This window comes from Symphodus melops, assembly GCF_947650265.1.
Source record: "Symphodus melops genome assembly, chromosome: 6".
Classification (NCBI taxonomy): Eukaryota; Metazoa; Chordata; class Actinopteri; order Labriformes; family Labridae; genus Symphodus; species Symphodus melops.
In genome coordinates this window covers 11,435,905-11,449,604 of record NC_136696.1, presented here as the reverse complement: position 1 = coordinate 11,449,604, position 13,700 = coordinate 11,435,905, and positions in this window count along the sequence as shown.

Below are 13,700 nucleotides of genomic sequence, written 5' to 3'. Positions count from 1 at the left end.
AGTTAATATTTTGATAAAAGAAAAAAAAAAAGAACTACCAGCAGTGTTGTATTTCAGATGATCAGCAGTGATGATGAAGATGATGCTCTGTTGAAGTGACCCTCAAATATCTTACGTAATAATGAGGTTAAGAGAGAGCCTGATATGGCGATCCGTGTCTTGAAATAAAGTAAGCTCCGTAGAGAACAGCCAGTTTGAAAGTCAGGCCTCAACAATAGGAAGACTCAAAGATGAGGACCATCACTTGTTTCCTCATGTTGCTCAAAAGATGGCTGATTCCAAGGCAGCAGTCCACAGAGTCTGCATCATAGCCAGAAATGTAACATTTGATCAAATGCTTGATACATTTATTTCAACTTTGCAATTTAGTTAACAACAATGAAAGATCCCAAAGATGCCATTGATTCTTAACGGAGGTGACCGTAGACTAGGACAATGATTGTACAATTTTTTGTTGTTGTTGAGGGAGAAGTAATGTTGATCATGTTTTTCTGATTTATTTAATGAGAAGAAGTGTGTTAACTTTAACCATAAATCAATGGCCAGAGATCAGTGCATAATCTCTATTAAGAATACTCTGTATAGGAATGTTTTGGCTGACACTATTAAGACTTCATTTTAAATTGTAAGTATTGCAAAACATGTGTTAAAAGAGAAGCTGCTGTTTGTGCAAACAGTTGTTTAGGGGTCCTGTAGGAGCTCAACCAACCAGTCCTCGCTGGCACAGACCGGTCAGAGCTGTCCTCCTGCAGAGCGCTCAAAGCTGAGTGCAGACTTAAATTTACACCTCAAGAAAGCCTTTTATACCTAAACTTTTCTCCACTGCCCTGAAACCTGTCTACACTGTAAATACCCTACAAAACTCCGTAAAACATAATGACCGCTAAATAACTTCAACAAATTTCTTTCTGCCTTAGCAACACACCGTGCACTCCTCTCTGCCAGTTTCTCCCCCTTCCACTCCCTTCTCATTAAAAAAGATGCATGTACGTCTTTTCCCCTTCTGTCCGGCTCTGTCCATGCAGCTGGCAGCCATTTCCACGTTTGCGAACCCAGAGTTCGCCTGTCAGACGATGCTATGCGTCTGGAGTGTGAAGGAACAGGAGGGACGATGAACTTGGGATGACTGTAGGCAGCTTTATAGGACTCTATGTATCCTGAACAAGATTGCATCCCATATTGTAATGCACCATACTTCTTGCAGGTGCAGAGGAAGGGAACATGAGCATGTGTGTGAGACGCAGAGAGCCCAGGATGGATGGAGCGAGAGAGCAGATGGAGGTGAGGGAGACAATGAAGAGGCTGAAGCGAGAGTGAAAAAGAGATGACATCACTTAGAAAATGCTGAGCTGGATTCAAGGACTACAAGAATAGAGGTCCACTTCCACAGTGCACCAAATCTCACATTCTCTCTCTCTTCCTTCTCTTTCTCTCTCTCTCTTTCTCGACATGTACAGCTCAGGTCGTGTTCCCATCCCTACATAGCTTGTTAATGGAGGTGGGGTTGAATATTTTAAACAGCCCTTCACTCTCCTCCTTTTTCTGTCCTTACTCCTCCCTCCTTTTTTCTAGTTTGGTTGTGCATTAGTCAAGTGCACACATGACCCTGTTTCTGCTACTGCAGTCAACGCTTGGAATCTGCATGACATCATGCTGTATTTTTGGGATTAGTGGGATAAATGGCGGTATGGTGAGTGTCCTCCCTGACTCCTTTTAGCTTCCCTAGAGGGCACATCTCCTCTCTGCTTGCCGTAGTAACTGCCCACTTGTGTGGGAGCTCTTCACATACGGATGCTCCACCACATCATCTAAATGTTAAGGAATTTGTATCCAGCATCACACAGTGAAGTTGTAAAGTAACGTCACACTTGATCTCATCATTGTGGGGTTTTTCCATTCATGAGGGGAAAAAAATCGCATGCATGCAAGAAAAAAGGCTGATCGTATTCAACTTTAGATAATAACAAAAGAAAGTTTGAATTGGAGGCTTGATTTTATACTTTCACACAACTCATCGTTAACTGTCTGTAAAATTAAACACATTAATATAGTCACACAACCCCTCCCAGGCTCTTGTGCAGACGCACTTACTCCAACACACTCACACTTGTGCTCACTAAGACAACCGGGGTTGCCTGCTGAGGATTCTGACGGCCTCTCTTGGATGAGCGCCATACACATTCCTGCTTCCCCAGGTTGCCACTGGTTCATCTGAACTCAGCCAGTGCACTCTGTCACCCCATAAGGGTGTGTATGTTTGTGTTTGTGTGTATGTGGGTGTGGGTGTGTTGGTCTTAGTGTGAGTCCATGTACTGTATGCACCCTTACAAAAAAATACATCTTCCGTTTTTCCAAGAATTTACTTAAAACACACACACATACACACATGATGCTCACATTCATGCCTCATTGTGAACCACTCACACATACATAAAATGTACCCTGATGTGGCCCCTCAGTGTATATACTAGGTCTTACTGTACTCACATCTATACACTTGTTGGCTCAAAGCCAGGAGCAGCAACTGAAATGGGACACTGTAAAAAAAAGTGGACCAGCTGTTTATTGTTGCTTACATGAACAAGAATCACTATATTTATCTATTTTTTAGAATTTGTTTTATATTAAGAAGGTGTGTTACATGTCTTTATGTCTGTAGTTTCGAAGAATGAACTTCTGATGAATCAAATTTGAATTCTGCTGATTCATAACTCACATGTTGACTGTGTACAAACTGAGTTGAAGGCTAGGCTTAAAAATATTCAGATTTCATTTGATTACTGATTTTTTTTTTTTAAAGATGTATTTTTGGCCTTTTGCCTTTATTATAGAGGAAAGTGGATAGAGGTGGAAATCAGGGAGAGAGAGTGGGGAGAGACATGCGGGGAAGGGAGCCACAGGCCGGACGCGAACCCAGGCCGCCCACCTGAGCCTCAATACATGGGGACGCACGCACTGCCGCTGCGCCACCAGCGCCCCCGATAGATTTACTTTTATACATGTACAAAATCCGATTTTTTTTTATTTAAGGAATGACAGCAAAATACATTTGTTTTGATTTGATCCAACAATTATATACTGTGACTGCTGAGTGTGTAGACGCTGCATTACGCTTTCAATGTACATATTAAAATATGTTGAACACAAAATGAGAAATTCGCAAAGTCTGTCTGTTATTCATTGTGCAGAAATGTCATCAATCTCAATCAATCAATCTTTATTTGTATAGCGTCAACTCATAACAGGTGTTATCTCGAGACACTTTACAAAAAGCAGGTAAAGGACCTTACTGTTTTTCTGTTAACATAAACAAAAGAGCAGGTAAAAAGACCATGCTCATTGTTATGTTTACAAAAAGCAGGTAAAGGACCTTACTTATGGCTATATTACAAGAGCCCAGCTTAATCCGTCATAGCGTGGCAAGAAAAAACATTCCCAGCCTTACTTCCTCTGTCCACATTAATATAAAAAACCCAGATGTGATCTTACATGGATAATTACTTGCAATCCAGTAGAAAACCTATAACATGATTGAAATCAAATTACTGGGGTTGTCAGAGTTTTGTGAAGTCAAGTTGGGGTCCTGAGCCAAAAACGGTTGGGAGCCACTGGTTTGAGCTGCTGATAGAAACTGTTTTATGTGTGGATCTTGGCACTCCCCGTGGACAAAGCCCTACCTCCTGTCCTTTTTCTGATCTTCAACTTTTACATGCACTCGAAGTGTGTTTTAGCAAAAAAAAAAAAAAAAACAAGCTGATCAATGTCACTTTGAATGGTCACTCACATTGAACTTGCTGTATAAAATTTCAAAACAATGTAAACAATATGTCTTTTTGTTATGTACTGTTAATCGCCAAGTCTTATTTGCTCATAGACGTATTAGTACAGATATTAGTCTGTTTCCTAAGCAGCTAAACACTCTTCATAGCAGCTTTAAACTTTAAACCATACACTGGATTTCACAAGATTACAACTGTCTGTGATTTCATTCAAATCTGTGATATATATGCAGTAATCTTTACATAGATTAAATGTTTGCCACAGAGCTTTAGAGTTCTAGTATTAACAAGAACCTCAAGATCTTATATACATTATACACTCCACAACATACTGGCTGGTTGTCATTTCTAACCTTTTCTTGTTTTAACCACTGGATTTATTGACAGCCTGTTACTGGTTTCTTTGTGGGCTAAAGAAATGCTAACAACAAAACATGGATAACAAATGAATGCATTCATCTACAAAGTCACCCAAAAGGATATGGTCAAGTTATAATAATAGGCTCCACCCATCTCGTTGTAGCACTTAATTCTTGGTCAAAATATTAATTCATTAAATCCTTAATGCCTAAATGACATAATAGTGTTTTGCCTTATTACTAACTCATACTATTTATTGTGGTTTCTCTACTTAAGTAAAAGATGTGAGTTTTTTACATCAGTGTTTGTTTCTAGAATTTGTAAACACATTGTTCACGTCTGGTTTGCATGAAGCCTCTTATTGCTTCCATGCTCATCCACAAGTTCTCAGTAGAAAACAAAGGATCAATCAGCAAAGCCAGTCGTTTTGTATTCTGCTTTTTTCAGCTGTTCTGATGCTTAATGCAAGCTGAACACTGTTTTCTAACATTGTGCTCCTCCACAGATCCTTCCCTCGTCTCCTGTCACAACATCAATTATGATCAATTAGAATTCCTGACAATAGGAGATAATACTCCTCTTTTTAGGTCTTTGATCTGTTTGCACTGAAAGTTGTGACGACCAAAAGGGGGAGGAGCTATCTGTGTTGGATTTTTTAAATTTTTTTAAAGAGGCACAGTGTTTATGACTTGCTTACTCCGGGACGTCGTCCTAGCCCTGCATCTCGTGCAGCTTATCTGCTACCAGCATGATGCTGCTCAACTGGTTGCATGGTCTATGTCCCTGCCAGTTGTGCAGCATGTACATTTGCATTTTATACAATTCGTCTGTAAGAAGAGCAAATAAAAGAGGGGAGCTGGTTTGATGCGTATGTGTGTAAGGGAGAGAATAAGAAGAAGTGACCAGTTCAAATGGGTTTCTTTGTCATTACAAAATACCAGAAATCAACTGCAGCCCACCCATCTGGACTACAGAGCCACACACACATACATTTGTAAAGTGCTGTCAGTGAACCCCTTGCTGGTGGAATCATACTGGCTGCAGGCTGTGCCAAGTCAATAACACAGGTTGATCCCTGATGCTGAACTTCCTGGAAGTCTCGGCTGGTCTCAGCACTTCATGTACCTGCTCACTGCTGCAGTTGCCGCCTGACTGCATGTTGGGCTGGATGGGGATCAGTGGGTCTCTTAGTACTTTTCGCCTGCCTGCAAGCCATTATGACTTCAAGCACGGTTCAGGAGAACAGAGGAGAAAGAGAGACCATGGGAACAATGAGCCTTGGAGATTGGGTGAATTCATTTCCTCCATCCTTGAGAATTTGCGTACTTTTAACTCAAACCTCTACTCACCACGCAAAATCAAACCAGGGTCACTAATCGCTTTATATCACCAAGGGAGTAGAGCCTTAAGGTTAATTGACCAACATCCCAGTAGAGACAGAGTGTAACAAGTCGGTGTGTTGGTGATGGCATTAATGAGTAAATGTCTATATAGGGGTAACAAAGTACAGACTAATAAGTTACTTTGAAAGAAAAGAAAGAAATATTATTTGCAGTTGGAGGATGCTGCACAACTCAGCACAACAAAGATCTCAGGTACTGCCTCGGCTCTTCTTGTGAAAGAGACTGGTTTGACAAAAAAAACGCCTCGTTAAAGGTAGCATATTCTGCTTTTTTCTGGTATTATTTGCTCTTTAGTGTGTTTTCCAGGTGTCTTGTGCATGTTAAGGCACATCCATGTGCAAAAATTCAAAGTCTGCACAAACAAAACTTCTCCTACCTCCTCCTGTTAGCAGTATCAATAGCCACATGAAACGCTCAGTCCCTAACCCCCCTCGTTGAAAATGTGTGGAGTGACATCACAAGACAAAGACGTCACTGATTCAAGTCCATTGGCTCATTGTAGCAAGCAAAAGCTCCCCTCGGACTGACTGTAGCATTCGATATGGTAAAAAGGGAGGGACATATCTGAGAACAAAGCCGAGCATCTGACCAATTACGAGAGAGAATATTGGCTGACGAATCAGATCAGACTTGGCACAGTGGGGACTCTTTTTTTTTTCTTCTTTCTGAGCATTAGAAAGGCAGATGGCAGATGAGAGAGCCTACATGGAGCGGCAGTATATGAAAACAGACAGTTTTTTTCAAACATTAGCGATTGTGAATGTGCTTTTGTAGACATAGAATAGATATATGAATCCCTAAAAGGGCATAATATGGGACCTTTAATGTTCCTGTCTGGTTTATAGATCAGTCACACAAATATATTACCAGACTTCATACATTCACTTTGTTCATCTTAGTTGTTCTGTGAAGCACATTCACGACTGATATGCAGACAGGTAAAAGTGTGGTAGGCAGAAAGGATAACAGAATATTTGTGAAGATGAATTTGCAAGAGATAGTCAACCAGAAAAAGGAAGTCAGTCTTATAAGCTATAGGCTGTGCTTGATGGAGAAAAGAGGTTGGGATGGATGGTGTAAGACTATAGCTTTTTATCACTGGATCATATGTAAAAAGCTTTCTTTTTAAGAGAGTCTTACATTTGGTTTTACTCCCAGCCCTGAGCTGCACAGCGCTTATGACAAAGAATCACAATGCTAGCTAACACTTAGCCAATGTAATGACAGAACTGCTCACTCAGCCAAAGATAGATCAGCCTTTTCTGGCTCTATTTCAAACATCATGGCTGGACTTTTGTGGCCTGGATTTACTTGACAGTTTTTGATTTCACCAACTAAAGGTTGATCATCAGGGCTTGATTTGAGAGGACTGGGTTGAGCAGGCACTACGGTTGAAGAGTATGTCCTCACTGGCTCTGTTTCAACAAAGGGTACTCAACTAGTGCGACCTGAATTTGACTGTCTGGCTACTGCTAATGTGGCCTGGGTTCAGCAGACAGAGCTTGACTTGTATGGCCTTAGTTCATTTCAGAGGGAGTCCAATTCCTCTCATCCACATTCATCAGACGAGGCCCAACTGTGGCCTCGGTGGATATTGGACCAGGGTGATTAAGGATGTTTGTTTCCCAGGCAGTAAGCAGGCTAGGCGACATTGCTCCCGCACAGCCAAGGACTTGGTGTGGGGGTGAGAAAGCCAAAACAAACTACTGAGATTGCCTCTCAAATGCCCTCCTGACCTCTGTGTTTCAATTGCCTGGCAAGGAGGAAGAAGGGGGTGGGGAAGTGAGCAAGATGGGGGGGTGAGAGATTGTGGTTGATGCATGAGATAAAAGCGGCTGTTAGTGGCAGGAGAGGTCACTTGAGTTCTTCAACTGAGAGGGCAGGTTCATTAACCTATCTATCTATCTATCTATCTATCTATCTATCTATCTATCTATCTATCTATCTATCTATCTATCTATCTATCTATCTATCTATCTATCTATCTATCTATCTATCTATCTATCTATCTATCTATCTATCTCTAGTGGGCCAAAGAGACAAAAAAGAACAACAAAAATGAATAACAAAGACAAAATGGTAAAAACAAAAAAAAAATAACGGGGAAATGGGCAGGGAATAAGAGAAAGGGAGTCTTGTCGTCTGAGAGGTGGTGTGGTTCGGGTTAGGTTGTGGTTGAAGAGTTGAGAGAGTGGGAGGGGGGAGAAGTGGAGGCACAGGGAGCGAGCAAGGCAGCGCATACCCGCAGCATTCAAATGGAGCTCCCTTTGGGAGGTTTTACGCTTCAAAATGGTTTCCTGTGACGTGGATTGTGTGTTTGATTTGAGCTTTGAGGGGTTTGTGTTATTCTCGGGAGGGGAGAATCTAGCACGCTCTCATTTCCGCACTACCAACAGCCAGCAGAAAGTTGGCAACCCGAAACAGGGGGATTGTAAAGACAGATTTTTCTCTCCCTCCTTGTAAGAACCACATTTTTTTTGCTTTCACTTTTTTGCCATGTTTTTCTGCTGAGCCCGCTTCAGTACTTGCACTGCATATTGATGGATTGTTCTTAATAATTGGACCAGCTAAGACCTGTGTTCTCCTGTGCTGTTGGATTTTCTGCTCATCATAAACTTATCAAAAATATGTACATTTTTCAGATCACTTTTGTGCCCCCAAACGATTCAAGTCAATTCAAAAAGCTTTATTTGTCCCCGTGGGGCAATTCAAAGGAACAGAGAGTAGTAAATGAACAACAGTGCAGCTATACTAAAAATGTAACCAAAGATAAAGTTTCAACAAAAGAATAAAGTGTCAAGATGCAAGTACAAAGTTAAAATACAAAATTAAATACAAAAAAGAAGGTATAAGTGGTGTATGAAGTAGTGAACACATGTAACCACATATATATATATATATATATATATATATATAGAGAGAGAGAGAGAGAGAGAGCTATGTGCATGTAGGCAAATACTAAATAATAAAGTGATCGTGGGGCATGGCGCACAATAGAACAGACTAAATATATACTAGAGCTATATAAAAAAAAAGAATACTAAAAGAATAAAGTGACCGTTGTGCTATGATGGATAACATATGACAACTGATATCAAACAGAAGTGGAGGAGTGCATGAAGACAAACAGAATAAACAGCATAAGGGGATTAAGGTGCAGGCATAATTAAGGTAGATACAAGTTCACAGCTTCGAAAGTGTAGGGTGGGTTTTTATTTTTGATTGTAGAGAATGTAATGATGCTCTCGATGAAAGTAGTTGAAAGTCAGGAGGATGTTCTTGCTGACTACAAAGGAATTGAGCTTCCTGTTGCTGAGAATGTCCTCTGGGTTGGAGGAGAATTTCAGCAAGGTGGTCAAAGATGGTACCCAGGTATTTGTACTCCTCAACTACTTCAACAGGCTTCCCATGGATTATTGTTTTCTGCTGCAGCCAGTTCCCTCTGCTTGTTGGAGAAGGTCAACACCACATCTTTGGTCTTGTTGACATTCAGCTCAAGGCAGGAGCTGTCACACCACTCCACAAACTCCTGAAGAGCTGGTCCGTGGTGATGAGAGGGGCCTGACAGCAGAGACGGGAGAGCTGTGTCGTCAGCATACTTCACCAGGTGACAGTTAGGCTGTGTGGTTCTGCAGTCGTCGGTGTAGAAGATGAAGAGCAGAGGTGAGAGCACACAGCCCTGAGGGGAGCCGGTTGAGGTGTGTTGGAGGTCGGAGAAGGTGTTGTTGACCAGAACTCTCTGTGATCTGTTGGTCAAAAAGTCCAATATCCACAGGATTAGCTGGTCGTCCAGATGAAAGAGGGCAGAGAGTCTGTAGCCAGCATTTGCATCATCAATGCCTCTGCCAGCACGATAAGCAAATTGGAGCGAGTCCATCTGGGAGTGGGTTTCTCTAAAGATGTGCTGTTTTATGATCCTCTCCATGGCCTTCATCACGAGGGAGGTGAGGGCCACAGGCCTGAGGTCATTCAGAGATTTGACAGTGCTTTTCTTGGTGATGGGGATGACTGTGGAGTGTTTCCACAGCTGGGGGGCTGTAATGCTGTCTATAGATCTTTGAAACAGGATCTGAAACACACCCCCGAGCTGCTCAGCACAGCCTCAGGGTGCGGCCACTAATGTTGTCTGGACCAGGAGAGCTGTTCTCCCTCGTCCTCCTAAGGGCTCTCATTACATCCTCTGTGCTGAAGGTGAGAGCTGCAGAGTCACTGGGCTTGAGCATGGACACTGTTTCTTCCAGCTGGGTGGTGTTGTCCTTCTCAAATCTTCTGTAGAATGAGTTGAGGTCATTGGTGGGAGAAGTAGAGCTACTGCCTGCAACCTGGATGATTTTGTTGTTGCTGGCAACAGTATTCACAGCGGCCATGTTTTTAAGGCTCTGCCAAACTGAGCAGAGGTTACCCTGAATGAATTTTTCCTCCACTTTGATCTTGTACTTCAGCTTGGCAGTTTTTATGGCTCGCTTGACCTCTCTGTTGACCTACATTTTCTCCATTTCGAAGCCGGTGAAGAAGACCCATTTCTTCTTGTTGAGGATCTCTTTGAGCTCTTTGGTGGTCCAGGGTTTATTGTTAGGGAAGATTGTGACTGTTTTGGAGGGAATGATGTTGTCCCATAGCATGGGAGAGTCTGGTAAAATGTGATCCAGTTTATTTAATGAGTCTGTGATGTGTTCGGTGGCTGCGGCTGCATTAGCTCTGGGATGGATGTAAACCAGGAAAAGAAAGAGCTGAGGAAATTCTCTGGGGAGATAGAAAGGGTGAAGGGAGACAGCCAGAAGCTCGGTGTCCGAGGTGCACAGTTTCTCCCTCATGACCATTGCCGAGCACCAGCGAGTTCACAGACACGCCACTGCCATGTTGTTTTCCGGAAAGCTCACAGTCTCGATCAAGTCTTAAAGGGGAGTCAAAGCCATCAACTTGAAGGGCATCATCATCATAGTTCTTATTTAACCACTTCTCAGTAAATGCAAGAGGCAGTCCTGTACTCATGCATGTGGTTAATGTTAGCTTGTAGCTGTTTTATAATGGAGGGAGCTGACATTAGCTAGGATGATAGATGGAAGCGGCCGTTGTTTACATGTCTCCCGTTTGAGCCTGGCTCTGATTCCACCCTTTCTCTTCCCCCTCCTGGCTACCTTGTTTTTCTTGTGAGCAGAGTTGTCTTGGCTGGTTGAATTTTTCTGTATTTTTCCTTGGGAAGCATGTCTGTGGCGATGGTGTGATGTCTTTGGAGTCAGAGCTGCAGCAGAGTCTTTCTGGCGTATGTGATCCGTGGGTCACCAGGGTCGTTGTTTCTGCTTGCAGTCACAAACTCCCAGAGAAGCCAAACTTGCAGAAATGCCATTAAAGGAACTGGATATACCTGGTCAAAAAATGCTAGGGGAAAGAAAAAAAAGAGAGAAAAGAGGAAAAGAGACTGCCGCATATAGTAGTCCGGTAGTTGAAAGGGTTAACAGTAAAGGTAAACAAAGGCAGCGCTACTCGAGGATGAGCAAGGGAAAACAAAGTCTGCTTCGTCTGTATAGCGATAGTTTAGAAGTTTTAAACACACTCGATGCGTGTAGCACACAGAGAGAGAACTAAAAACAACAAATATATAAATAAAAAGTCATACAAAACGTGATAAATGCTAAATAACACTAAATGCTGCTCTGTGAGCTGGCCTGTTGACCGCACGAGCAGCGACCCGGAACTGGAAGACCGGGCATGCAAGCAAATATTTACAATCATGCTTGTATTTGTACAATTATGCTTGCTGTTAAACAAATGCCTTCAAAGCCAACAATGGATGCCAGATTGGCAGAAGGTGTAGCAGACAGCTGCACAACTGATTCTTTTTTGGTGGGGGGGACCATGTAGCAGTGAAGGGAATAAGTAAAACTAGGGAAGAAAGTGTAGGCAGAAAAAGGGCAGGGTCACACAGAGGCAGCAGGAGTCCACCTCAAAAACCATGACAGCCAGCCATACAAACCATCAGAGAGCTTACTGTTCTGCCAACTACTGTACTTCAGAGAGCCAAGAAAATGACAAAAAATCAACACTGAATGTATTTGTGTTGGGGGAATATCAGTGGAACCCCACTCTATCTTTCCTGATCAGCAGTTTTCTCTTTCTTTCACATTCCTCCCTCAGTTTTTCCTCTCTCCCTCCTGTCTTTATTTCCGAACTGTAAATACTGTACTGGATATGCCCTCAGCTCGTGTAAGAGGACAATTATCGTAACAGCACCTCTACTGTGTGGTGCACGTGGAAAACCTAACTGCTACGGGCCAATTTTCTCCATGGAGTTATGTAAATAGTTTTGATGGAATGAATGGGCTTTCCCTAGTATTTGGGGGCATAGCTGGGTCTGAGGGGTTCCACTGCTGCCTTAATCCCTGCCCTCAGCATCAGTAACTCCTTTGTTAACTTTGTTAGCAGAAGGCTTGCACTTATTGTAGTTTTCCTAACAGTTATGTACCAAGAAAATTACATGTTTCGGTACAAGACCATCAATTAGATGCTTGTGGGACTTTAACTGTCTCCAGGAGTCTATTGGTATACCTGTTCTCCTGTAAGGGATGTAGCTGCATATCTACCAAAGAAATTGGAGCAGGGTCTAATTCTTACTGTGATACAGTCAGATAAACGAACTCGGAGTACTCTATAATTTGTTTTATTAGCAGTCATTGAACATTCAAGTGTCACAATGAAAGGAAAGGGGCATATTCTTAACTCCCATTATGTGAAAACATCATGACTTTGCATATGCAGTGGGCACTTGCACTTATCAAACAAACATTCATAATCCAATCTATTCTTTTTTGTTTAATAGGGTCAATGCAATAGTTTCAATAGAGAGCATGAAACTACATGTCTGTGTTGTCTGTTTGTGGCTTTCTGAATGTGTCACCTGCACAGCAGCCCAAGGGGTTTGGGCTATTTACCTTTTTTCTTGTAAAGACAAGACACTCATTCAAAGAAAGGTTTGACCTGACCCCTATGGGAATTCTGAGTCCTTGAATATCAAGCAGTTGCCTCTGTACAGAGAAACTTTGGGCAAAAATGCAAAATAGACAAAAGAGGAACTGTCTTCCAACTGCATTGTGTTTCTTGTTGTCGACCCCAAAATGTATAGATCTTCCTTTGGCATCCTTTTTAAGTCTCACTTGTCAAAACTGAGGGTCTGCTCACTGACTGGTTTGTTGTAGAGACCATGGAAACTTTTAAAATGACTTTGTAATTTTTGGCCCAAACTTGGCTGGACCTCAGCCTCCTCTTCTATGTTCCCAAATATGCACATCATCGAGAAACTGAAGTAAAAACGTTACCTGGCTGAGATCTACTACTTAAACTGCTACTACTTAGACCATATCAAATTTTGCTCCTTTTATTTTCAAACTTTGCTTGTTGTACTCTATAATACAATATGTCTAGGTTTGTGTACTGTGAACTTGTTTATTTGGTTCTGTCTTTATGTGTACTTTGCATATTTCATGCCTCTTTAGTTTGTGTACATTTCCCTACATGACCAGTTTGGTGTTTATGACTTGGATAGTTGTTGTTCTTACATGCTGAATGTGTTAGATGGCCTTTAATCTCTCCATTACGGCCTCTTGTTGTCAGAAAACACAGGAGGAAGTGAGCAGAGATAGATAGTTGTCAGTGACATAGACTAAGCGCAAAAGGGGAGAAAAAGAAAAGGGACAGTCTCTGGCTAATCTCCCACCCCACCATTTAGTAAAATTGGTTGTTGATTGTCCACAGACATCATTGTTGGTGCTCCCCTGATCCAATAAAGCACTGAGTAGAGCAGAGCGGAGCCCTCCAGGTCTTGTTATTGTAACAGGAGTCCGATTTGGCTGGGACTCTTGTTCTCAGCACGAAAAACAACAATAACAACATCAGCCCACAGCCCTGGGAGCTGGACCCAAGTCAAAGGCAGTGTAAGGGAGGGGGTGGATGCCCTGTTAATGTTGCACGCCGTGGTTCCAGTCTAACACTTCATCTGTGGTTCTGAAGTGACTGGAACTGCAGTTTTTGCCTAACCCAGTGCTTAAGTGTACAGTTAGTGCAACATCCTGGCAATTCGTGCCCCTCAAAAGTGCAGATGCATGTGCACTCAAGACCTAAAAACCAACCCACCCTCTCTCTGCATCTGTCTTTCCCTCTCTTT